General features: G+C 38.5%; 1 long non-coding RNA gene across 2 annotated transcripts; it reads left to right on the forward strand.

Annotated features, from left to right (window-relative positions):
* The first annotated feature begins 777 nt into the window (after positions 1-777).
* Positions 778-23,269, forward strand: LOC140534191 (uncharacterized). Of its 2 annotated transcripts, XR_011977208.1 has the most exons (3): positions 778-1,600; positions 21,778-22,217; positions 23,139-23,269. It is a non-coding gene; the product is annotated as an uncharacterized lncRNA (long non-coding RNA). The 2 variants fall into 2 exon arrangements; XR_011977206.1 differs by lacking the exons at positions 21,778-22,217; positions 23,139-23,269 and adding an exon at positions 6,594-6,800.
* Positions 23,270-24,367: the final 1,098 nt, after the last annotated feature.

The following is a 24,367-nucleotide window of genomic DNA, read 5'->3' on the forward strand; positions in this document are numbered from 1 at the left end:
TTCACCCCATAGCATGTGCAGGTGTTCTTGGACTGCTGTTTGCTTGTTGAGTGGTAAAGGAAAGCCTTTGATTGGCTGCTGAGGTGGAATTAAGTGTGTCTTTCCAAGTTTTTCTGAAATCCTCCTGTCCATCTTTTCTCATGGCACAATAGTATTCCATTCCATCACATACTACAACTTGTTCAACCATTCTCCAACTGATGGGGGATCCCCTCAACTTCCAGGTCCTGGCCACCACAAAAAAGAACTTCAATAAATATTTTTGTACATGTAGGTCCTTTTCCAATTTTTATGTTGTCTTTGGGATACAGCCCTAGAGCTGGGTCAAAGTGTAGGCACATTTTTTTTTTTTTATCTCTTTGAACATATGGAACTGTGAATACAAAAATCACCAACTGGCCAAATTGCTGTTTAATTTGAGACAATGACTTCTGTGAGAGTCTGAGAGGCTTGAATCCTCCTGGTCTTTGGTAGGGAGTGAGAGTAGGCTGGGGTGACTCAGCTGAGGGGCATAGAGCCATCTAAGAAATGATCAAGATCAGAGGGGTTTGTGCCTCGTTCCTGGGTGGGGTCTTGTGTTGGAGGGCCTTTTCTAAAGTAAAGAGGGAGCAGTTTGGATGGAATCCTTTTAGTTAAACTATCCTGCTTGCTGGAGAGATGGCTACATGTGGTAGAGAACCTGTCTTCTTTGTTCTTCCAGGTCCTATATTATCTATTCATTCATTTGGTTCATTTAATATGTACTGAATGCAAATCCTGGGTTATGTATCACCACTCAGAGGTGTCCCTAAATTCAAGAAGATTACAGTTTAACTGAGAAGATAGGATCTGAACACAAGTTGTTGAAATAATGGTAAGATGGTGACAGAGGAATAGTAACAGCTCACATTCCTATAGTTGACCCTATAGCTGACCCTACCAGGAGTGGGGTGTAAGACTGATCACTCTTACTTTTACAGTCAGTTAATAAACAGTTCATAAGCACTACTTTGTGCCAATCACTGTGTTAGTTGTTGAAGGTACAAAGAAGGTCAAAGAGAGGCCGTTGATCTCATGCAGTTCAAAGTCTAAAGGGGAAGAGTATTTGTACAACTATGTACAAATAAGCTATATGTAGCACAAATTGTAATTAAGAGGGAACTGGGAAAGTCTTTTTTTTATAAAAGGTCGAGTTTTAACTGGGATTTGGAGGAAATCAAAGAAACCAGAAGAGAGATGAGAAGGGAGAGCATTCTATGCATGAGGGACAGTAACTCAAAGTGTCCGGAATCAGGAAATGAAATGCCTTGTTGAGGAAGAGCACTTGTTTAAGGAGTTTGGAGGTGGGAGTGGGGCATGAAGTAAGGTGTAAAGAGACTGGAAAGGTAGGGAGAAGCAGATTATGAAGGGCTTCAAAAGTCAGCAGATTTTATATTTAATCCTGGAGGTGATGGAATTTTATTGAATGGATGTGTTTGTGTGACATAATCTGACCTGTGATTTAGGAGGGTCACTTATACAGCTGAGTGGAGGGTAGACTGGAATGAGAAGAGACTTTTGACAGGCAGACCAACCATCAGGTTCAGATCTTTGGATCAGGCATTATTGGAATGGAGCTAAGGTATGTATCTAATTCCCTTCCATCTCCTAAAGTCTGAGGTGGTACAAAGTGTGTGTGTGTGTGTGTGTGTGTGTGTGTGTGTGTGTGTGTGTGTGTGTGTGTGTGTGATGACTGTGCTCCCCATGTTGGACAACATGTCTTAGTATTTGTGATCATACATTTTGATGTAAATATTTCTTGTCAAAGCTACTGTATAAATGGAACTGGGGCTCAAGGGACACCCACATACTTGGGCAGGAGAACACTATATTCTAAATCATTGGATCCATTTGCAGAGAGCCTAGATATCCTTAACCTTCTTAAAAATACTGGAGAATCCTAGGGGAGAGGTCAAATGTAACATACCTGGCATTTAGGCAGTGAGGGTCAGGATAGTCTGTGTTACATCTAAATGACTTAAATCCCCCACATTCCACAACCAGACCATCCTCTATGTTCTTGTTCTTGTTCTTGTTCATTCTCTCTCTGTCTCTCTGTCTCTGTCTCTGTCTCTCTCTCTGTCTCTGTCTGTCTTTCTCTTTCAGTGAGAGCCTGACCAAAACTTTCTTGACTGGTTTCCCCCGGAGCAAACTTTCTGTCTGTGTTTTGAGGCGTAGTCTGTGAAGTCTTTGTAAGAATTGAACTAAACGAGGATTATTGAATACCTTCGTTTGTTTACATGCAATCATCCGGAGGCACTTAGGTGTCTACGTGTGCATTTGTGTGGGTGTAAAGAGCTAGGTAACTGAGGTTGTAGATGGCATTTGAATAGGTTTGGGAAGAACAGGAATTTCTAAAGAAATTTCCCTTCCTGGATGCCAGGAGCACCCACTTCACCCTCTGTCCAAGATCCTCCCCACCCAGTAGTTCCTTCAGTAAAGACACACAGCAGGTTTAATGCTCTGATTTAATAGTTTAGATTTGTGGAAATATATTTTTAATGATTTCCTTCCTGGAATCATTTTAAAGAATGACTCCCACTGTTCACAGCTTCATGACTTACAAAGAAGGGGTAAGTAACTGAGCACTTGTTCCAGTATTACTTTGACTACATCTGGAAGAAAGATAAATGGAATGAGATCATGTCCCCGATGTGAACCCAAGGTAGCTAGGGTCATTTGGGCAACCCAGACCTTCCCTTTCACTGGGTCTACCCACTCTCCTGTACCACATTGAGCCTAGTGATGGGAACAGAAGCTTACAGCTGCTGCCAGAATGATGCAGGCTAGATAGACCAGGGGACGAGGGATGTGTACTCCTGCTCTGCAGGTTAAACTGCAGAAAGGGAATAGATTCAAAGAATCATTTTAGAACCTGGTCTCCTTGCAGTTCCTCGGTCACATTCCTCCATCTCCCACTTCTCTGCCTCTGCCCTGCCTCCCTCCATGCCTAGAATGCTCTGCCCTCTTCCCTCCTTTCCTTCTGGACTCAGTTGAAATCCCAGCTCTGCATGAGAGCTTACTTTTACTAATTTTACATCCCTTCCAGATGACTTTCATATTGTTTTTCTCTAGTTCTTGGATTCATCTAGATGCTTATATGTTATTTTCCCCATTCAAATATATGCTCTTTAAGGGCAGGGACTATGTTTTTGTTGATTTTTTAAATTTATTTTTAACACAGTTTATAACAGATAAAGCAATTCAAACTTTGTTTAGGTGATACGTCTTTTTCAAGCATTTACAATATGGACCACAAAAGAATCTACTTGTCTCCACAGTATTGGTAAGAATTAAAGGACCCTAACTTAATGTTATTGGTCTAAAGTCCTATGCCTAATAGCTTGATTTTAGACACCCTTAGATGTTCCCCTACCCATAATCTATAATTGAATAGATCTATTAAGCTTACAAACCTTTTGACTATAGGAAATTGCCACCAATAGTAAGGACATTGCTGGGATACAATATCTCCCCAACTTCATGTCAACCCCAGGCTAGATTAGACTATCCACTTGCATTCAGTCAGGCTTAACATCTGCCAGGTGTCAGTGGGGAAATTGAGTCAGGAGAATCCCACCTCAGCCCATGCTGAACAGCCACTCTCCCACCCTTCCCTTGAGATCACCTATGCAGTTTGTACCAGCATCTCATCAGCTTACTGGCATCATGGATTGGAGGCTCAGATCGCCTTTCCTGCTACCCATACCTGGAGTAAAACTCAGAAGAACAGTCACTTAATAGTCCCATAGCATCTAAAAATGGCAAGTTCCAATAACCAGGTTTCAAATATGATTATAGTTTCACTTTGGCTAAGGAACATCTTTTGAGGCAAGTCTTAGGTGGCTTATGTGTTTTTCTATACATGTTTTAGTTCCTGATTAAATGGCAATCATAAAATCTAATTTACCATTAAAACCTTGACTTTTCCATCACTGCCAAATTTTACCCGAGGTTACCTTCATCTTGGAAATTTAGGCTGAAATTCTTTTCTCCAAACTAAAGATGTCATTGATTTATTCTCAGTAATTAATTCAGTCTATTGTTTTAATACTGATTGCTTTTACCTCACTTTGTAACATGTCCAATTTTTCTCCCCATCACTCCTCTCCCCCTGCTTCCTAAAACCTTGCATTCTGATTACTCCTTTCCTCAATGTACCCTCCCTTCCAACCCATTCCACTCCTCTTCTATCCCCATCTTCTCTCTTTTCTTGCAGGGCAAGATGAATTTCCATACCCCTATCCCTGTAGTTCTTATTTCCCAATTATATGCAATAAAAATTCTCAGCATTCATTTCTAATACTTTGAATTCCAACATCTCTCCCTTCCCCCCCCCCAGCCCCACTAAGAAGGGAAGCAGTTCAATACAGACTAAATATGTGTTGTTTTGCAAAAGACTTTCATAGTAATCATGTTGTGTAATACTAATTATATTGCCCTCTGACCTACCCTATCCCCTCTTATTTTTCCCCCTACAATTGACCTTGTCCCTTCTCAAAAGTGTTTATTTCTAGTGACTCCCTTCTCCCATTTGCTCTCCCTTCTAACATTCCCCTCACTCCACTTGTCGCCTCCTCTCCTACTTTCCCATGGTGTATATAAATTTTCATATCAAATTTAGTGAGCATGTTATTCCCTCCTTCAGCCACACGTGGGGAGAGTAGCTTTATTTCCCCTCTCCCCTTTTCCCTTATCTCCTCCATTGAATAAGATTTTTCTTATCTCTTTCATGAATTATAGCCTGCCCTATTCCATTATTCCCTTTCTCTTCCCAGAATTTTCCTCCTTCACCCCTTAATTTTTATTTTATTTTATTTTTGTGTGTATGTGGATATCATCTCTTCTGATCTAACACATCCTGTACTCTCTATCTATCTATGTGTATGTGTGTGTGTGTGTGTGTGTATGTACAATCTCTCCTACTACCCAAATACTGAGAAAAGATTCAAGAGTTAAAAATGTTTTCTTTCCATGTAGTAATGTAAACAGTTCAGCTCTAGAGAGTCTTTTATGATTTTTCTTTTCTGTTTACCTTTTCATGCTTCTCTTGATTCTTGTCTTGAAGTCAAATTTTTAAATACAGTTCTAGTCTTTTCCTCAACGTGAAATCTTCAAATTTGACTATATCACTGAATGTCCATTTTTTCCCTTGAAGTATTATATTCAGATTTTCTGGGTAGGTGATTCTTGGTTTCAATTCCAGTTCCTGGAATTGAAATATCCCACTCCAAGCCCTTCGATCCCTTAATGTTGAAGCTGCCAGATCCTGTGTTATCCTGATTGTATTTCCACGGTACTTAAATTGTCTCTTTCTAGCTGCTTGCAGTATTTTCTCCTTGATCTGGAAACTCTGAAATTTGGCCACAATATTCCTGGGAGTTTCTCTGTTCGAGTTTCTTTCAGGAGGTGACTGATGAGTTCTTTCAATATCCATTTTGCCCTCTGATTCTTTAACAGCAAGGCAGTTTTCCTTGATAATTTCATGGAAGATAATGTCTAGGCTTTTTTTGATCATGGCTTTCAGGTAGTCCAATAATTTTTAAATTATTTCTCCTGGATCTATTTTCCAGGTCAATTGTTTTGCCAATGAGTTGCTTCACCTTATCTTCTATTTTTTTCAAATTTTTGGTTTTGTTTACTAACTTCTTGGTTTATCTCATAGTCATTCATTTCCCTGAACTCAATTCTCTCTTTCAATGAATTATTTTGTTCAGTGAGCTTTTGAACCTTCTCCTCCATTTGGCTAATTCTGCTTCTTAAAATCTCCTTCTTCTCATTGACTTTTTGGACCTCTTTTTTCCACTTGAGTTAGCCTCTTTTTAAAGCAGTCATTTTCCTCAGCATTTTTTTGGTTCTCCTTTAATAAGCTGCTAACTTGTTTTTTAAAGTCTTCTATTACCTGAGGCCATTTTAAGTTCCCTTTGGAGGCAGAGGCCCTGACTTCCTCTGACAGTATGCCTTGTTCTTCCTCATCTGAAAGGATAGGGGGAGACATCTGTTCCCCAAGAAAGTAACCTTCTATGGTCTTATTTTTTTTCTGTTTTCTGGGCATTTTCCCAGTTTTTTCTTGACTTCTGAATTTCCTCTCCACACCTATCTCACCTCTGGTTCCACCCAGCTAGCACTTAGGGGCTGAGATTCAAATGCTGCTTCCCAGCCTCAGGGTTTCTTGGTGGGGGGGGGGGGCTGCTATTCAGGGTGAGATTAAGTTCAGGTGCTCGTGTCGGGGCAGGGCCGCCACATGGGGCTCAGTTCCCTCAAGGGGTTTACAAGGAGACTTTCAACAATGGATGTGGGCTACTGCCTGCTTTGGGAGCCCTATCCGCTTCTGCCTCTGTTTCTACCTCCCGAGGGGGCTTGAGTCATGGGGACACCCCTCTCCCCTCTCAGCCAGCTGAAAAGATCCTCTCACTGACCTTTGCTGCCTGTGGGTGGAGGGACCTGCACGGCTGCTGGAAATTCTGTCCCTGAAGCCTGCTCGGATCTACTCCCCTTGGTGCCGCACGGCCAAGGCAGGGCTGGGCTCTGCTCCAGGTCCGGTGCATGACAGACCTTTCGTGTTGGTTTTTCAGGTCTCTCTGGAACAGGAATCTCCTCCACTACATTGCTCTGTGGCCTCTGCTCCTCCAGAATTTGTTGGGAGTTCTTGACAGCTATGTATCTTTCTACTCCACCATCTTGGCTCCTCCCTGTTGATTGCTTTTGCCTTTCATTGGATCTCCAGTGATTAGCTGAGTGCCTGACATGTATGACTTGCTTAATAAATGCTTGTTGACTGATTTGCTGTTTTTGGGGATGTCTGAAAGATCAATGTTACTCATTGTTAAACAAAGAAAAGGCTTAGCTATGCCCACCCTCAAAAATAGGTTCACACCTTTTGCTTAAGTTTGGAGAATGGACTATTCATATTAGGGGCTGGAGAAGAGGGTTACAGGCCTGGGAAGGGAATCATGCAGGAGTTCATTCTGGGGCACACTTTTCAATATACTTACCATTAATATGGCGAATTAATATTTCTGTGTCTCCTGGACCTGAAAATTGGTTGGTACTGTGTTAGTAGAGCTGTCCATTCATGCATGAGGGAAGTTTCCAAACCTTTCTCCCCAATGCCTCACTTCCATGAGGATCCACTCAAGCATGATGTCTTTACGGTGAGCAAAGCCCTTTAAGAAAGTGAATACTGTAGATTCCCACCCCCACCCCAATCTTTTCTTTTTAAGATGAGGGATGTGAAGCTCAGAGAAATTAAATTACTTCCCCAACATCACTCAGCTAGTAAGTGTGAAATTTGAAAACAGATCTCCTGACTCCAAGTGGAGTGAACATGCTGCCTGTTTCTCCCAAAACATGGCCCAGATATATGCCCACAAAGTATCAGAAATATCTGTATGTACTGCTTCCCTACCCCACCCCCAGAGACCATGCATGGCTGTTTGTGTAGAACTGGACCCATATGCAGAGGCAAATGAACAAGGAACACTGGCTTAGGACGGAGCTAGATACTCACAGTTAGTGATAAATTTTGGTGACCGTTGGGTAGTTGAAGTTGTCTTTGAGGAGACTGTAGTGATCTGTGGAGCCGTTGTCTCAATTGAGTCCCTTGTCTCTGAGCCTGGTGTAGTAATATTCTGTCCAGCTGCAGAGTTAATTGTGAAACTTTGAAGTACTCAAATTTTTCCAACCTTGAGGTAGGGAGTGAAAGATATCTGGGCAGTAGCCAGTCTTAAATGGTAATAATGAGCCTCTCCCTATTGCAGGAGTTTTAGGGGCCTTTTCCAGGAGGAGAGGAACTACTTGAAGAGAACAGCACCCTGGCCTTGTAGGGAAAGAATTATATTCTTTGCAGGAAAGGGGAGTATACTGTCAAAAAATTGACAGTATTGTTGGCTTGGTTCCAGGCTACCACAATAAAGTGAGTATTGCAATAAAATTAGTCATATGAATTTTTTGGTTTCTCAGTGCATATAAAAGTTATGTTTATACTATGCTGTAGGCTAGTAAGTCTAAGAAAACAACGTACATATCTTAGTTAAAAATTTTGTTTTTCAGGCATTTTTCAGTTGTGTCTTACTCTTTGTGAACCCATTTGGGGCTTTCTTGGCAAAGATAGTGGAGTGGTTTGTCATTTCCTTCTCTAGCCCATTTTTACAGCTGAGGAAACTGAGGCAAACAAGGTTAAGTGACTTGTCCAGTCACTAGCCTACACAGCTAGTAAGTGTCTGAGGTCAGATTTGAACTCAGGAAGGTAAGCCTTCCTGAATCCAAGCTGGCACTCTATTCACTACACAGCTTAGCTGCCCCAAAACAAAAAGATTTTATTTCTAAAAAAATGCTGTCATTTGAACCTTCCAGAACTTGCAATCTTTTTTGCTGCTGCAGGGTTTTGCCTCTATGCTCTTGGCTGCTGACTGATCAGGGCAGTGGTGGCTGAAGGTTGGGGTGGCCATGGCAATTTGACAAATAGGCTCGCAAAGAAGTTTGCCACGTTGATTGACTCTTCCTTTCACTTGAACACTTAGAAGTCATATTCATTGGCCTAATTTCAATATCAGTTTTTCTCAGGAAATGGGGTGGGAGGCAAGAGATGGAGAGAGATTGGAAACATTCTATTGGTGGAACAGTCAGAACACACACAACATATAGCAATTACTTTTGTTATCTTATATGGGTACATTTGTGGCTCTCCAAAGCAATTAAAATAGTAACATCAAAGATCACTGATCCCGGATCATCATAATAGATATAATAAAATTAAAAATTTCAAATTATTTTGAGGATTACCAAAATGTGATGCAGAGATGTGATTTGGGCAAATATTGTTGGAAAAATGACTTTCTTGATGCAGAGTTGCTACAAAACTTCAATTTGTAAAACCAGGAAACCTGAAATTTTATTGTAAAGTGCAATAAAGTGAAGCAAGGTTTTGTCTCTATGTGGGAGGGTCTGGATGGGAGGGTTTCTCTCCTTTCTCTAGAAGGCCTGATGGTATTTATTCATGAATTCATTGATTAAATTAGTAAATTCACACATTGATTCTACAGATTGTAACCTGCACCCTTTTCTATTTTGAAGTCTTATTTACTTACTGATGATAATTTGAGAACAGGGGAGAGCTTGTTGATGACTACCAAATGTTCCACCTTGCACACTCATATGCTGCCCACTACCCTCCAAAAAAAGTCCCCTCCCACTAAGGGGTGTCCTCTGTACATGCAGGAGAATGGATGGCATCCCAGGCATTGTTCTGTTTGTCTACCAGAACTTTCAGGAGGATATAGAGGTGACCTTGAGGACATGCAGGGCGCTGTGAAGTTGGGGGAAGAACATTGTGATGTAGGGGAAAGTCTACCAGATTTTGTACATAGTTTGAATCTGGTTTTCCTAAAATTGGGTACTTGACTTGGGCAAGTTGCTTTCTCTCTCATCCTCAGTTTCCTTCTTGATATGACCAGGAGATTGTACTGGTTTCTGTGGCCTCTTCCAAATCCAAACTTATGATGCTGTGACTGATGGATGGTCTCCTCTGAAGATGGATTTAAGTTTTGAAAATAGTTAAAAGCCTCCCAGAGCCAAGAGTGCTAAGTAGGGCATAGAGGTTTAGCTAGAGGAAAAGAGTTTTGGTCAGAAAGGTGATGTAATTGTGAGGTCATGCGCCTGGTTTTCTTGGTTGGGTTGTAAACAGGCTCCCGAGGATGTTCACAGAATCATGTAACCTTAGACCTTTGAGCAACCTTCAAGATATTGGGATCCAACCCCTTCCTTTTATATGTCAGGCCCAGAGCAGGGGAGAACATCTTTCACTCATGATGATCTCACAAATGTTCAGGATCACAGTCAGTCAAGGGAAAGAACCATGTTTGGAACCATTGTGTGACCATTCCACAATACTGTAATGACTTTTCACCAAGAATTCAGGAGAGTAAAAACTCAAAGCTCATCATTCAGGTTAACTCTCCATTCCTTCAGATTCTCCCTATTCTGTCCTATAGTGGTAAGCAAATTTTTTCTCAAAAAAATTAATAGTATTTTATTTTTTCTAATTCCAAATAAATACAATTTTCAACAATCATTTTTTGAAAGATTTTGAGTTCCAAATTTTTCTCTTTCCCTCCCCTCTCTAAGATAGCAAGTAATTTGATATAGGTCATTCTTGTGCAATCATGTAAGTATACTTCCACATTAGTCATGTTATGAAAGAAGAAACAGAATAAATGGAAACCCCCCCCCCAAAAGTGAAAATAATATGCTTCAGTCTGGTCACATTCCATAGTTCTTTCTCTGGATATGGTTATCATTTTCTATCACGAGTCTTTTGAATTGTCTTGGATCATTATATTACTGACAAGAGCTAAGTCTATTACAGCTAATCATCACACTAAGCAAAAGCAGAAATAGATCTAATTAAAAGATATAAGGAAGGAAACTAATGATGTATTATCAATACTGAACATATGCACCAAGTATTACAGTATCCAAACTCTTAGAGGAGAAGTTAAGTGATTTACAGGAAGAAATAGACAGCAAAACTATACTAGTGGGTGACCTCACCTCCTCTTCTCAGAACTAGATAGATTTAATCACAAAATAAATAAGAAAGATGTTAAGGAGTTTAATAGTAGCTTAGAAAAATCAGATATGGTACCAGCATAAGATAAAAATAAGATGGGTACATGATTTAGATTTAAAGGCTGATGCTATAAGAAAATTTAGAGAGCAAGAAACAGTTTACCTATCAGATTTATGGAGAAAGGAAGAATTTATGATAGAGAACATTATGAAATGCAAAATGAATAATTTTGATTACATTAAACTATTTTTTTTGTACAAACAAAGCCAATGCAACCGAGATTAGAAGAGAAGAAGAAAGCTGGGAAACAATTTTTACATTCAGTGTCTCTGACAAAGACCTCATTTCTAAAATACATGGAGAGCTGATTCAATTTGGAAATTGAGGGATGTTTATCAATGGGCTGAACAAGTTGTGGTATATGAATGTAATGGAGCAGTGTTGTGTACTACTGTACTATGAGAAATGATGCCAGACAGATTTCAGAAAAAACCTGGAGAAATTTATATGAACTGATGATGAGTGAATTGAGCAGAACCAGGAGAACATTGTACATAGTAACAGCCACATTTTGCGATGGCCCACTTAGCTGTTCTCATCAGTGGAAAGATCTAAGATAACTCCAAAAGACTCATGATGGAAAATGTTATCTACATCCAGAAAGAACTTTGAAATTGAATGCAGATGGAAGCATACTATTTGGTTTCTTTTTTTTGTTGCTTAGTTTCTTCTTTCTCATGGTTTCTCCCATTGGTTCCATTTCTTCTTTATAACATAATTAATGTGAAAATATGTTTAATATGAATGTATATGTAGAGTCTATATCAGATTGCACATCTTCTTGGGGAAGGGGAAGGAAGAGGGGGAAGAAAATTTAAAAGTCAAAATCTTATGAAAGTGAATGTTGGAAACTAGAAATAAATTAATCAATTAAAAAAAAACAAACAAGTTAGATATGGTAGACCTCTGAAGAAAACTGACCTTTTCCCCAGTGGTACATGGTACCTACATAAAAACTGACCATATACTAGGGGAAAAAAATCACCTCAAAATAAAATGCAGAAAGACCATAAATGCATTCTTTTCAGATCATGATGTAATAAAAATTACATGTAAAAAGGACCATGGTAAGATAGACTACAAATTAATTCAAAACTAAATAATATAATCCTAAAGAATGAGTGGGCCAAGCTATAAATCATAGAAACAATAAATATTTTCATACAAGAGAATGACAATAATGAGACACTATACTAAATTTATGGGATGCAGTCAAAATAGTTGTTAGGTGAAATTTTATATCTCTAAATGCTTACGTGAACAAAATAGAGAAAGAAGATATTAATGAATTGAGCAGGCAACTAAGAAAGCTAGTAAAAGAACAAATTAAAAATCCCCCCCCTCCAAAAATTCCCTAATATAAAATTAGAAATTCTGAAAATCAAAGGAGACATTAATAAAGTTGAAATTAAGAAAATTATTGAGCTAATGAATAAAGTTTTTTCAAACTGATTTTATGAAAAAACCAATAAAGTCGTTAAGCCTTTGGTAAATTTAATTAAAAAAAAGGAAATCAAATTTCCAGTATTAAAAATACAAAGGGTGAATTCACCACCAACAAAAGGGAAATTTAAACAATAATTTAGAGCTACATTGTCTAACTGTATGCCAATAATTCTGACAATCTTAGTGAAATGGATGAATATTTACAAAAATATAAATTGCTCAGATAAACAAGAGGAAATAAGATATTTAAATAACCCTATTTCAGAAAAAGAAATTGAACAAATCAACCATGGATTCCCCAAGAAAAAATCTCCGTAGCATAATGAATTTACAAGTGGATCTTACCAAACATTTAAAGAACAATTAATTCCAGTACTATATAAACTATTTGGGAAAATAGGCAAAGAAGGAGCTTTACTGAATATTTTTTATGAAAAAAAAAATGGTGCCAATACCTAAACTGGGAACAGCCAAAGCAGAGAAAGAAAATTATACACCAATTTCTATACTGAAAATAGATGCAAAAAATTAAATAAAATATTAGCAAAGAGATTATAACAAATTTTCATGAGGATAATAAACTACGACCAGGTGAGATTTACACTAGGAATGTGGGACTGTTTTAATATTTGAACAACAATCAGGATAATTGACCATATGAAAAACAAAACTAGCAGAAACCATATGATTATCTCAAGAGAAGAGAAAGTTTTTGACAAAATACAAGTCCCATTCCTATAAAAACACTAGAGAACATAGGAATAAATGAAGTTTTCCTTAAAATGATAAGTATCACCTATCTAAAATTATCAGCGAGCACTATACATAATGGTGATAAGCTAGAAGCATTTCCAATAAAATCAGGGGTGAAATAAGGATGTCCATTATCATCACTGTTGTTCAATATTGCAGTAGAAATGTGAGCTTTAGCAATAAGAGAAGAAAAAGAAATCAAAGGAATTATAATAGACAAAGAAGAAACAAAGGTATTACTCTTTGAAGATGATGTGATGGTATACTTAAAAAATCTAGAGAATCAAATTAAAAATTACTTAAAATAATGAACAACTTCAGCAAAGTTGCAGGTTATAAAATAAACCCATATAAATCCTCAGCATTTTTATACATTACTAACAAAGTCCAACAGCAAGAGATAGAAAGAGAAACTCCTTTTAAGGTAATTGTAGACATTATAAAGTTTTTGGGACTCTACCTACTGAAATAAGCCCAGGAACTATATGAACACAATTACAAAACACTTTTCACACAAATAAAGTCAGATCTAAATACTTGGGAAAATATCAGTGGCTCATGGGTAGCAAATTAATAAAAATGACAATTCCCTCTAAATTAATTTACTTTTTCAGTGCCATACCAATCAAACTATCAAAAATAATTTTATACAGCCAGAAAAAATAATAACAAAGTTCATCTGGAAGAAGAAAAGGTCTAGAATATCAAAGGAATTAATGAAAAGAAATGCAATGGAGATAGCCTCTCTGTACCAGATCTAAAACTGTATTATAAAGCAACAATCATCAAAACTACTTGGTACTGGCTAAGAAATAGAGTTGTAGATTAACTTTTTAATAAACCCAAGACTCTAGCTTCTGGGATAAGAACTCATTACCTGACAAAAACTACTGGGAAAACTGGAAACCAGAATGTCAGAAATTAGGCATAAACCAACATCTTACACTGTATACCAAGATAAAGTCAAAACTGGCACACTATTTAGGCATAAAGGGTGATATTATAAGGAAATTAGGAGAGAAAAGAATAGTTTACTTGTCAGATATATGGAGAAGGAAAGAATTTATGACCAAAAAAGTGATAGAGAACATAATAAAATGCTAAATGGATAATTTTGATTCCATTAAATTAACAAATTTTTGTACAAACAAAGCCAATGCAATCAAGATTAAAAGGGAAGCAGAAAGATGGGAAACAATTTTCACAACCAGTGTCCTTGATAAAGGCCTAATTTCTAATACATATAGAAAACTGAGTCAAATTTATAAGAATACAAGTCATTCCCCAATTAATAAGTGGTCAAAGGATATAAACAGGTCATTGTCAGGTGAAGAAATTGAAGCTATCTACAGTCATATGAAAAAATGCCCTAAATCACTATTGATTAGAGAAATGAAAATTAAAGCAACTCTGGAGTACCATGTCACAGCTAACAGACTGGTTAACATGACAAAACAGTAAAATGATAAATGTTGGAGATGTTGGAAAATTGGAAGACTAATGTATTGTTGGTGGAGTAGTGAAGTGATCTAACCATTCTGGAGAGCAATTTGGAACTATGTCCACAGGGCTATAAAAATGTGCATACTCTTTGATCCACCAATATCCCTTCTAGGGCTGTATCTCAAAGAGATCATAAAAATGGGAAAGGGACCCACATGTACAAAAATATTCACAGCAGTTTTTGTGGTGGCCAAAGGTCAGAAATTGAGGGAATGCCCATTAATGGGGCAATGGCTGAACAAGTTGTGGTGTATGAATGTAATGGAATACTATTGTGCTATAAAAAATGATGAGCAGACAGACTCGAGAAAAACCTGGAAAGACTTATATGAACTGATGCAGAGTGAAGTGAACAGAACCAGGAAAACGTTGTACAAATTAATGGCAACATTGTACAATGACCGATTTTATTAGACTTAGCTCTTTTGAGCAAGGTGGTGATCTATGACAATTCCAAAAGATTCATGATAGAAAATTCTGTCCTCAAGCAGAGAAAGAAGTATGAAGTCTGAGTGCAGATAGAATCATACTATTTTCTTTCTCTTTTTTCTCTTATGGTGTTTCCTTTTGGGTCCTATTCTTCTTTACAACATGACTAATGTGGATATATGTTTAATATGATTGTACATGTATAGCCTTTATCAGATTGCATGCCATCTTGTGGAGTGCAGAAGGGCAGGAAGGGGGGAAAATTTGGAATTCAAAATCTTATAAAAGTGAATGGTGAAAATGAAATATACATAAATAAATTAAATTTTTTTTCATAAAAAATCCCTCATTTTGGCTAAGGAATACATTCCTTAGCCAAAATGAAACTATAATCATATTTGAAACCTGGTTATTGGAACTTGCCATTTTTAGATGCTATGGGACTATTAAGTGACTGTTCTTATGAGTTTAACTCTAGGTATGGGTAGCAAGAAAGGCGATCTGAGCTTCCAATCCATGATGCCAGTAAGCTGATGAGATGCTGGTATGAACAGCATAGGTGATCTCAAGGGAAGGGTGGGAGAGCGGCTGTTCATCATGGGCTGAGGTGGGATTCTCCTGACTCAATTTCCCCACTGACACCTGTCAGACTTTAAGCCTGACTGAATGCAAATGGATAATCTAATCCTGCCTGGAACTGACATGAAGTTGGGGAGATATTGTTTCCCTGCAATGTCCTTACTATTGGTGGTTATTTCCTACAGTCAAAGGTTTGTAAGCTTAATACCAGATCTATTCAATTATAGATTATGGGTAGGGGAACATCCGAGGTTGTCTAAAATTAAGCTATTAGGCATAGGACTCTAGACCAACAACATTAAGTTAGCGTTCTTTAATTCTTAGTAATACTGTGGAGACAATTATGTTAAGAGCTTGTGAAGTTAGCAACATAAATGTTATCTGTGTCTCAGTTGGTTAATATTTATAAAAAAATTTCTTTTCTTGTGTGGTCCATATTGTAAATGCTTTAAAAAGAAGTATCATCTGACCAAAAGTTAGAATTGCTTTATCTGTTATAAACTGTGTTAAAAATAAAAACAAAAACGAAACAAAAGAAATAGCATGACTTTTCTTATAGGATAGCCTTACTTCTTCTGTTCAACAGTAGTATCATGAGACCAGATGGAGGGAGACCAGCAGTGTGTTACCCCCTCCCAATGTGATATTTTATAACTGTCATTTTTCCTAATCAAATTCTAAACTTCTTTTGAGAATGATTGCCCAGCATGAGTGTTCACAAATGAATATTCAATTATTACGTAATAAACAATACCTGAAATAAAAAAAAATCTCTCAAATACCAGCAAAATCTCTGCTGAAGAAACATGAGAGACCTTTCTAGGAAGTTGGGGATGTCTGCTGCCACCACTAATACTTAATATTGCTAGAAATATTGCTAGAACAGTAAGCAATCCAAAAAGCAATTCTGATAATACGCACAGGCAAAGAGGAAACAACTTTAGAGTTATTGACAAATTCTGTTATATTTTATCTCTTGTTCAGTACTTTTTAAGCCATGTCTGATTCTTCATGATCCCATTTGGGGTTTTCTTAGCAAAGACACTGAAGTTTGCCGTTTCCTTCTCCAGTTCATTTTACAGATGAGAAAACTGAGACCTACAAGGTTAAATGATTTACCCTTAGATTTACTATATCTGGAGAACCTTGGAGAATCAACCAATATCAAGTGACAATAAGTAGGCTATATAAGCAATTTCATAAAACTATTAACTTCTTTGCATATTACTAATAGAACCCTGCTAAAAAAAATGAGTTAGAAAAAGAAATTCCATTCAAAGTCGCTACTGAATGTGGGCTGAGTCCTAGGAGCATCTGCAAGGGACCTCCATGGGGATTTGGTGAGGTAACTTTTAAATTTATGTAATGATGTGCAATGGAGGAGACCAAGTATTCACTTCATAGCATGTACAGGTATTCTATGATTGTTATTTGCTTGTTGAGAGGTAAAAGAAAGCTTTTTGATTGGCTGCTGAGCTGAAACTAAGTGTGAATGCAAAAGGCACTAACTAGCCAAACTGCCATTTTATTTTCTGGTGATAGTTGAGACAATGACTTCTGTCAAAGTCTGAGAGGCTTGAATCCTCCTGGTCTTTGGTAGCAAATGAAAGCAGGCTGGGTGATTGATTTGAGGGGAATAGACCCATCTGGGAAAAGATCAAAGGCAGAGGGGTTTGTGCCTGGTTCCTGGGTGGGACTATGTGTTGGAGGGTCTTTTTTATAGTAGGAGTAATTTGCATTCTCTATATAGTCTACATACGGGAAGAGTTTTGATTGAATCCTCTTAGGGAAGAAATTTTCCTGTTTGGCAGAAAGATGGCTAACATATGGTAAAGAAATTGTTTTCTTTGGTCTTCCAGGCCTTCATTCATTTATTTAATTCATTTAATATATGCAAAACATCGGGTTATATGTTTCACCACTCAGAGGTGTCCCCATCTTCAAGAAGATTACAGTATAACAGAAGACTGGAGTTGAACATATGTTAATGAAATAATATATAGGATGTGTTACATGACATATTAATAGCAAGATATTATATTTTTTGTCATTTTATTTAAAATTTTATTTTTAATTAATTAAGTTTTAGTTTTCAACTTTCATTTCCACAAGATTTTGAGTTCCAAATTTTCTTCCCATCTCTCCCCTCTGCCCCACCCTGAGATAGCATGAATTCTGATTACCCGTTTCCCCAGTTTTCCCTTCCTTTTATCATCCCTTTCTCTTATCCCTTTCCCTTTTACTTTCTTTCAGGACAAGATAGATTTCCATACCCCATGGTCTGTATATCTTATTTCCCAATTTCATGCAAAAACAATTTTTTAACATCTGTTTTTAAAACTTTGAATTTCAAATTCTCTCCCTTCTTCACTCCTCTTCCACTCTCAATGAGAAGGCAAGCAATTCAGTATAGGTTGTACATGTGTAGCTATGCAAAACACTTCCATAATAGTTGTGTTGTGAAAGACTGTCTTTCCCTCCATCCTATCCTGCCCCCCACTTATTTTATTTTTTTCTTTGACCCTGTCCCTTTTCAAAAGTGTTTGCTTCTGACTACCCCTCCCCCAATCTGTCTTCCCTTCTATCATCCGCTCCCCTCTTATCCCTTTCCTCCCTACTTTCCTGTATGGTAAGATACCCAATTGAATGTGTATGTTATTCCCTTCTTAAGCCAAATTCGAAGAGAATAATGTTCACTCATTTCTTCTCATCTCCCCCCCTCTTCCTCTCCATTGTGAAACATTTTTCTTTCCTCTTTTATGTGAGATAATTTACCACATTCTATGTCTCCCTTCCCCCTTCTGATATATTCCTCTCTCACCCCTTAATTTTATTTTTAGATATCATCCCTTCATATTCAATTTACCCTGTGTTCTCTCCCTCTCTCTCTCTCTCCCTCTCTCTCTCTCTCCCTCTCTCTCCCTCCCTCTCTCTCTCTCTCTCTCTCTCTCTCTCTCTCTCTCTCTCTCTCTCTCTCTCCCTGACCAAAACTTTCTTGGTTTGTTTCCCCAGGATCAAACTTTCTATCTGAGATTTGGGGGAAGAATCTGGGAAGACTTTGGAAGAATTGAACTAAACTGATAACTTCTTTATGTTTATGTGAAGGAGCTGGGTACCCGAAGTTGCAGATGGCATTTTAATGGGTTGGGGAAGGACAGGAATATGTAAAGAAATTTCCCTCCCTGGATAGCAGGAATGCCCACTTCACCCTCTGTCCAAGATGTTCCCCTCCCAGCAGTTCCTTCAGTAAAGACAAACAGCAGATTTGCTGCTCTGGTTTAATAGTTTAAATTCATGAAAATATATTTTTTAGTAATTTCTTTTAAGGAGTTCTTTTGAGAATGCTTCTTATAGGTTGGCATCTTCATGACTCCCCAAAAGGAAGGGATGCAATATAATTCTTGTTATTTTTTTTGACTCCATCTGGAAGAAAGATAAATGGAACGAGATCATGGCTCTTATGTGAACCTGAGGTAGCTGGGGTCACTTGGGTCAATTCAGATCTTCCCTTTCCCTGGGCCTACCCACCCTCCTGTATCGCACTGAGCTCAGGGATGGAGATAGAACCTTACAGTGCTGCCCGAATGATGCAGGTTGGACAGACTAGGGGATGAGGGACATGCCCTCCTGCTCTGCAGGTTAAACTGCAGAGAGGAAATAGATTCCAAGAAACATTTTAAACCTGGAAGGGATCTGATCTCCTTGCAATTCCTCATCCACGTTCCTTCATCTTTCACTTTTCTGCCTCTGCCCTGGCCTCCCTCCATGCCTAGAATGCTCTGCCTTCTTCCCTTCCTTCCTTCTGGACTCATTTCAGATCCCACCTCTGCAAGATGCCTTATCTGGTCTTCCCAGTTTTGGATCCTTTCCAGATTTCTTTCAAATCTTCTTTCTCTATTTCTTGAATTTATCTAGATATTTATATATTGTTCCTCCATTCAAATATATGTTCCAAATATACAGGGCAGGGACTGTGATTTTGTTGATTGTTTTTACCTTTCATTGTATTAGCTTATCCCGGTGCCTGACACATAAGATCAGCTCAATAAATTCTCGTTGACTGACTAACTGACCTTGGGGATGTGTGAAAGCTGATGTTATGCAGTGTCCAGTGAAGAAAAGGCTTAGCTATCCTCACCCTCAAAAATAGGTTCATATCTTTTGCTTAGGTTTGGGAATGATCTTTTTATATTAGGGGCTGGAGATGAGGAATACAGACCTGGGAAGACAATCATGTAGGGGTTCATTTTGGGGCCTACTTTTGAATGTACTCACCCCCAATATCATGAATAATCTTTCTCATATCTTCTAAATTCCTGGATAGGAGAATTAGTTGGTGCTGTGTTAGTAGAGCTGCTAATTCATGTATGAAAGAAGTTCCCAAACCTTTCTCCCCAACGTTGCATCTCCATGAGGAACCACTGAGGTATAATCTCTTTAAGGTGAGCAAAGCCCTTTATGAAAATGATCGCTGTAGACTCCCACCCCCACCCCCAATCTATTTTTTTAAAATGAGGAAACTGAGGCTTAGAGACATTAAATGATTTCCCCAACATTACTCAAGTAGTAAGCATGGAACTTAAAAATGGATCTCCTGACTTTACATGTAGTAAACAGGTTTCTTTTGTCTCTCAAAACATGCCCCAGACATAAGCCACAAAGTATCAGAAACATCTGAATGTACTGCTGCCCTATCCTACCCCAGAGACCATGCATGACTGCTTGTGTCAGGCTGGGCCCATACACAGAGGCAAATGAACGGGAGACACCAGTTCAGGACAGAGCTGGATACTCACGTTGAGGGGAAGATTTTGTTGACTGTTGGGCGACTGAAGTTGTCTTTGGAGAGACTGTAGTGGTGTGTGAGGCTGTTGTCTGTGCTGAGACTGTTGTCCCTGAAGGGATTATTGTCTCTGCAGGGGCTGTTGTCTCTGGGCCTGATGTAGTAGAATTCTGTCCAGCTGGAAAGTCAATTTTTAAGGTGCTTAAATTCTCTCCATCTTGAGGTGAGGACTAAAAGGCATCTGAGCAGTGGCCAGGCTGTAAAGGGTAATGAAGAGCTTCTCCCTGGGGTCTGGGTTTTGGTGGCCTTCTCTAGGACAGAGCAGCAGCCTGTTCTTCTGGGGAAAGACTTGTCTCTTTTGTGGGAATGGGGAGTACAGATACACCTTGGCGATATTGCAACCTGGTTCTAGACCAGTGCACTAAAGTGAGTATGGCAATAAGGTGAGACACATGAATTTTTGGTTTCTCAGTGCATATTAAAGTTGTGTTTACACTATGCTGTAGTCTGTTAAGTGAGCAATAGTACTAAAGTCTAAAAAAACAATGTATATACCTTAATTAAAAACATTATTGTTCAGACATTTTTGAATTGTATCTGACTCTTTTTGCTCCCATTTGGGATTTTTTTTGCAAAGATACTGAAGTGGTTTGCCATTTTCTTCTCTAGCCCACCTTACAGATGAGGAAACCAAGGCATACTTTCCTAGAGTCACACAACTAGTTAGTTTCTAAGGTCGGATTTGAACTCAGGAAGATTAATCTTCCTGACGCTAAGCCTGGCACTCTAACAACTGTACCACCTGGCTGCTCCATTATAAAAAATATTTTATTGCTAAAAAATGCTAACCATCATCTGAACCTTCAGCAAGTTGGAATCTTTTTTTGCTGCTGGATGGTCTTGCTTCTGTGTTGATGACTCCAGACTGATTAGGGTAGTAGTGTCTGAAGGTTGAGGTGGCTGTGGCAATTTTTGAAGTAAAATAACAATGAAACTTGCCACATAGATTGACTCTTCCTTTCACTTGAACAATTGGACTCCATTAGAGGGTTATTAATTGGTTTAATTTCAATATTGTTTTGTCTCAGGGAATAAGGAGACCCAAGGAGAGGGAGAGAGATGAAGACCAGCCAGTTGGAGGAGCAGTCAGAATATGCACAAAATTTAGCAATTAAGTTCACCCTCATATTTGGGTACAGTTTGTGGCTCCTTAAAGCAATTATAATTGTAACATTTAAGGTCACTGATCACAGATTACCATAACAGATATAATAATCATAAAACATTTTGAAATATTGAGAGAATTAACAAAATGTGACAGAGACACATAATGTGAGCACATACAGTTGGAAAAAATGGTGCTGATATACTTGTTCAATGCAGGGTTGGGTAAAACCTTCAATTTATAAAACACAAAAAAACTCCACCAATATTTATAAAACACAATAAAACCAAGGGATGTATGTCTGTATGTAGGAGGGCATTGTTGGGAGAGTATTGAATTTGTCTTCCTGCTCTAGAAGTCCCCATCACATTCATTCATTCAATCATTCTTCATTAATTTAGTACATTCACACATTCAGTATATAGATTGTAACCTCTACCCTTTTCTATTCTGAATTCTTATTTACTTCAGGACCTGCACTGATGATAATTTGAGGACCCCAATCAAGTTAAGAAAGTTGTGGTCAAGAAATCTTGAAAAAGAACAGGGAGATAATGGTGTGTCACATTGTGTATTTTCTGGAACAAGAAACTGCCTATCAGAGGTGGGAAAGGATATCAGAATGCTGGCACCTAGAATGGCTATTTCTCCCTTTCCTTGTTTGAACCTTAGCAGACTTCGAGTCTGCCCCTTGGGCTTTTGGGCCCAGAGGGACGCTTCTGTCATGCTGTTTGTCTCTGCCTAACATGTAGGTGAACACAAGGGACCTGGGGAGTCTGAGTCCTTTCTTAGCAGCTACAGAGGCCTGAGCATCTACCTGGGATGGTTGGAAAATGGAAGTGATCAGCCTGGGAGCAGAAGCAAGGACCCCAGCAAGAGGAGGTTCTGAGTGCTGGAGACTGTCAGCTATTGTAAGGGCCACTGGTCAGGGAAAGCAGGGAAACCAAGCTCCCTCCAAAACATTTATCTTCTCTATTTTTACTCTGAGGTTTAGGGTTTGAGCCCTGGACACAGGCAGAATATCTCATGGAAGGGTAGTGATGGAGCCATAGATTAAAAAAAAAACCGCAACAATTTTTAATCAATATGCCACATCATCCCCTAAGCTAAATTGAGACCCAGACAGCCTGGGACGCAGAGTACGCAGACATGCCAGGGAGACTGCAGGGAGGCCATTTGCTTGGTGACTTGAGTATAGTGCCTCCTGGTGGGCATCAATGATATTGCACAGATTCTGTGAGCTCTTCTTGAGTTTGTAGGAGGTATTTCATTCTTGCTATTTATTAATTCCTGCACCTGACTCAGTACCTGGCACACAGTAGGTACGTAATAAATGCCTGATGATTGATTAATAGTATGACAGCACATTACATTACTGAAGTGCCTCATGGGTTACATAGGGTACCCACAAAGAGCCACAGGCAGTTCACATACACAAATAAACCCTCACGGAAAATCTATTGTTGTTTTCCAGTACAATGGAAGAGAATAAAAATACTTTCAAGTATAAAGGAAAATAAAAGAAGTACATAGAAAAAATCAGGCACATTTCTGTCCTTAAGATTATAGTCTAAGAAGGGTGAAAAGAATTGAAGAAATGAAATCAAAGACACGATGAGATGATTGAGATAATTAACAGATCTTCCTGACTCCAGACCTGGAGTTCTGTCCCCTGAGGCCCCACTGCCCATGAGGGCTTTGGGACAGTCTTTAAGACAAAGTTTCAGAGAAAGTGCGGGAATTTTCACACCTAATGGATTTGCTTTCAGGCAATACCTTTTCATGACAGTATGAGGATATCTACAAACGGTCCTCATTATCATTCATTTCAGAATCTGGATTTCTCCTGCTAGCAATGAGGATGGATCACAACCTGAGCATCAGCACATAGGCCATCATATGTTTAGTCATGTTGTCTTGGAAGCCATCAGACTGTCAGAGAATAAATGTATGGCAATAGAAATATTTATTGTCTATTTATTTCATAGTTTTTCTAGGTGATAGAGACTCCTGTCTCTAGATCTGTAACTAGTGATTCAGGGAATACCCTGCTGAGGAAACTCTCTATCTGTCTGTCTGTCTCTCTCTGTCTCTCTCTTTCCCCATCTCTCTCTCTTTCTCACCCTCTCCCTCTCTCTTTCTTCCTCTTTCATCCTCTCCCTCTCTCTTTTCTCTCTTTTTCCTTCCTTTCTTCCTCCCTCTCCCCAGTCCTCTCTTTCCCTTTCTCTTTCTGTCTCTTTCTCTTTTTCTCAATGCAGATCAGAACTTTTTTTTCAGGGTAAGGAGCAACATATAATTTTAGGGAGTTACCTAGAGCATTGAGAGGTTATATGACTTGCCTTGGGTTACCTGCCCTGGTCTCTCTCAGCCAACTAGAGCTAGGAGGGCACATCCAGACCTGGAGCTGTCTTGCTCCCTTCCCTTCCACTCCACCAAGTAGAGAGCTCTTATGCAGTGGGAAGATCTTTTTAGCCCTAGTTGGCTAAAATATCTCTACCCATCCACCTCTTTCCTTCTGATACCCTTCTTTCCATATTTTTCTTTGTTTCAAGGCTTTGCTGGGCATCTCTTTCACAAGGACAACTAGCTTATCTGATAAACTCTTTATTTTAACATGCTTATGGAGCTAGATATAGGAATGTCATAACAAAGGCCTTCTGGAGACAAGGAATAATTTTGTTTTTTTGATAGTAGTACTGTATTAATATATAAACTCATAACATGTATAACCCAACAAAGAGGAGGTTGGTATAAAATCTTCCTGGCATCAATTGAAAAAATGTATCTATATCTCAGTATATAATATTGTCAGTTATAATTAGATTCCAATAAATTAAATGCATATAATTTAATATCCATGTTTCACTATGAAATGTAATGTAGCTCTTAAAAAAGTTAAATTCTAAGGCTTTTCTGTAAAATGATTATTTTTCCTTTTAGACATTGCTGCCTCCTGACCCAAGAGGTTTGTTAAGGTCATATTTAGCTCTTTAGACAGCTAAGTGGCACAGTGGATAGAGTAACAGTTTTGGAGTCGGAAAGATTTATCTTCCCAAATTCA

The sequence above is a fragment of the Notamacropus eugenii genome, chromosome 3, assembly GCF_028372415.1.
Source record: "Notamacropus eugenii isolate mMacEug1 chromosome 3, mMacEug1.pri_v2, whole genome shotgun sequence".
Taxonomy (NCBI): Eukaryota; Metazoa; Chordata; class Mammalia; order Diprotodontia; family Macropodidae; genus Notamacropus; species Notamacropus eugenii.